This window comes from Euphorbia lathyris, chromosome 1, assembly GCF_963576675.1.
Source record: "Euphorbia lathyris chromosome 1, ddEupLath1.1, whole genome shotgun sequence".
Lineage (NCBI taxonomy): Eukaryota > Viridiplantae > Streptophyta > Magnoliopsida > Malpighiales > Euphorbiaceae > Euphorbia > Euphorbia lathyris.
The window spans coordinates 25,235,796-25,239,458 of NC_088910.1; positions in this window are offsets into that span (position 1 = coordinate 25,235,796).

A 3,663-nucleotide genomic window follows, 5' to 3' on the forward strand; every position below is an offset into this window, starting at 1 on the left:
TTGAGTGCATTTTATCAAAATGAGTTGAGTTTATACGAGGGTGTACATTATCGTGGTTGGGTAGAGAAAGCATTACAGAAAGAAAAGTTAAGGGGCAAGTTAGAATCTGAGACTAGTCAGAAGCAGTTAGGGGAGTTTGGGAGATCAAAGTTTGCTAGAGGAGGACCATCTCAGTTTCGGGGTAGTCAGATACAAAGTCAGGCTTCAAGAGGGGCATTTGTGAATCGTAGTACTTTTCGAGCACCTGATACTTTTAGCAAAGCTTCACACAGTCCTTCAATTGCTAGTAGTGGTAATGTTTTAAAGTGTAGTCAGTGTGGGCAATTTCATTCAGGTGAATGCAGAAAGAGAGCGTTACATGGTTTTCAGTGTGGCGGAAGTGGTCACTTACAGAGGGATTGTCCTTCAGGGAGGACAACCGAACCACAGAGACGAATTGTTTGTTATGAGTGTGGTGAGGAAGGACTTGTACGTACTAGTTGTGCTAAACTGAATAGAGTTGGTAGGGGCAGAGGATTACAGACTGACAGAGGAAGTAGAGGTAATTTGTTTGGGAGAGGAAGTAATCGGGGTAATGGTAGAGGTGCTAATATGGGAAGAGGAGCTGGTAATACTTCTCAAGGAGCTAGGAATCAGGGTAATTAGTCAGATAGAGCTGCAACTCAACCTCAAGCTTTTGCTATGACTCCACAAGAAGTTGTTGCATCTGCAGAAGTTATCACTGGTACGATTTCTTTATTTGGAAAAGATGCTTATCTACTTATTGATCCTGGTGCTACACATTCTTTTGTGTTGCCATTATTTATGTCTGATATAATTTAGGAGTCAAAACTTATGCCAGAACGTTTAACTGTTAGCATGCCTATGGGAGATTCTTTAGTATGTACACATGTGTATCCTAATTGTGAGGTGGCGTTAGGAGAGTCTTTTACACACGTGAATTTGGTACCGTTGATGGTGCAAACATTTGATGTTATCTTAGGCATGAATTCATTATCTAAATATCAAGCAATGGTAGATTGTTCTAAAAAGAAAGTTAAATTAGCTAATGGAGAGGGATATGTGTTTCATGGTGAGAGAGGTGTACGTAGAAGTATAGTCACAGTTATGACAGCTATGAAAATGCTAAGGAAGGGATGCGGAGCTTTCTTGGCATATGTGGTAGATAGTAATAAAGAATCTCCTAAATTAGAAGATGTGCCAATTGTGAATGAGTATCCAGATGTCTTTCCGGATGAAATACCATGGTTACCACCAGTAAGAGAAGTAGAGTTTGCAATTGATTTGCAGCCTGGTATTGCTCCTATATCACTTGCACCATATAGAATGGCACCGGCAGAAATGAATGATTTGAAAGTGCAGTTGCAGGAGTTATTAGATAAGGGATATATTCGACCTAGTGTATCACATGGGGAGCTCCAATTTTGTTTGTTAAAAAGAAGGATGGTACAATGCGGTTATGCATTGATTATCGTCAACTGAACAAGGTTACTATTCGAAACAAGTATCCATTACCTAGAATTGACGATTTGTTTGATCAATTGCAAGGAGCAACCATATTTTCAAAAATTGACTTGAGAACTGGGTATCATCAATTGAAGGTCAGAGAAGAGGATGTTCAGAAAACAGCTTTTAGAACTCGATACGGGCATTATGAATTTTTGGTTATGCCATTTAGATTAACTAATGCACCTGCTGCTTTTATGGACCTTATGAATAGGATTTTTAAACCTTACTTAGATACATTTGTGATTGTATTTATTGATGATATTCTTGTGTATTCTAAGGATAAGGAAAATCATAGTAAGCACTTGAGAACAGTTTTGCAGATTCTAAGGGAGAAGCAATTGTATGCAAAATTTAGCAAATGTGAGTTTTGGCTTGATGAAATTATGTTCTTAGGTCATGTGGTATCAGCTAGGGGAATTTTAGTTGATCCTAAGAAAGTTGAAGCTGTAGCTAATTGGGAAGCACCATCGAATGTACATGAAGTACGTAGTTTTCTGGGTTTAGCGGGTTATTATAGAAGATTTGTAAAGGGATTCTCACTTATAGCTTGTCCGATGACACGATTACTGCGGAAGGGTGTTAAATTTGAGTGGACACCTGAATGTCAAGAAAGTTTTGATGTATTAAAGTCAAGACTTATCAGTGCTCTTGTGTTAGAACTACCTATAGTGGGTGAAGGTTATACAGTGTACAGTGATGCATCAAAGAAAGGTCTCGGGATTGTATTGATGCAGAATGATAAAGTTATTGCTTATGCGTCACGACAATTAAGGCCACACGAATTAAATTACCCGACACATGATCTTGAATTAGATGCCGTGGTGTTTGCTTTAAAGATTTGGAGACATTATCTTTATGGTGACAAGTGTCTAATATTCACTGATCATAAAAGTTTGAAATATATAATGACACAGAAGGAATTGAATTTGAGGCAAAGGAGATGGATTGAGTTATTGAAAGACTATGACCTGACTCGGCTCTTCTGCTCAGAAATGAAATGTTCCAAATGTTCCTGGAAATTCTTGCTATTGAATATCATCCTGGTAAAGCTAATGTCGTAGCTGATGCTTTAAGTCGTAAGAACATTGAAAGTTTGAGCTATATACGATCAGTGAGAATGCATTTATTGCTTAATATGAGAGCTTTGAATGTTGAACTGGTTTGTGGAGATGAGGCAGTATTTGTTGAAACACCTTTCCACAAGATTTTGATTTGACAAAATCATTTAAGTTTAATCCATGATTAAGAGACAATTAAATTTAAGTGCTTTGAATTAATTGTACTAATCCGTTTATTCAATATTGAGTATAAATATAAATGCAAAAGGAAATAAAAATTAAGACAAGTCAAAGTCAGCATGAGAACACAACGCAAGCTGAGTGAAGAGCGACTCAGCACAAGAGAAGATAAGTCATCTTCAAAACAACAGCTTAAGAATGAAGCTGATCAAAGAAGCTGAGTGGAACGAAGCTCAACATAAAAGAAGTCTGCTTCAGAACTTGATCTTGCAGAACGAAGCTGACCATGGAAGCTGAGTGAAAAAGAACTCAGTATGAGATTTGGTGACAATCAAAGACAATGACTGTCGAAGTGAAGCTGAGTGATCTTCAGGACAACATGAATGATCCGTTAGCTAAAAGACAAATCCGACAACTGTCTGCACCAATAATTGAAGCCTTGGAATTACGCAAAAGCCAAATTCCGAGATGCATGGGTCAACTGTTCGTTGCTATAAGACAAAATGCCGCAAGAAGACAAAGCCTGTAGGAAGAAGACAAGCCTGACATCTAAAGAAATCAGAAAACAAGATTGGCCTGCACATCTGAAGCTGACCAGAAGGTTGTCCCCCAAAAGAGCCGTTTTGGATTCAACGGACAAATCAAATTCAAATCATTTGATCCTCAAAGTTCAACTATAAAAGGACAAGCAATCCTCTTGGATCATTGTCGAATTACAGAATATACAAGAGAGAAAAATCCAAGCTCAAAGCACTCAAAAACAAGAAAAAAATCTTACACCAACTTTCTATTCCTGTGTAAATGCTAGATTGATTATTTTGTAATCATCTAAACTGTTCTTTAGCTGAAAAAGAGCAAATTGTATCAATTGTGAATTGAGAGTGTTGTGCCGAGTATTTGGTTGTAAATACTCAGT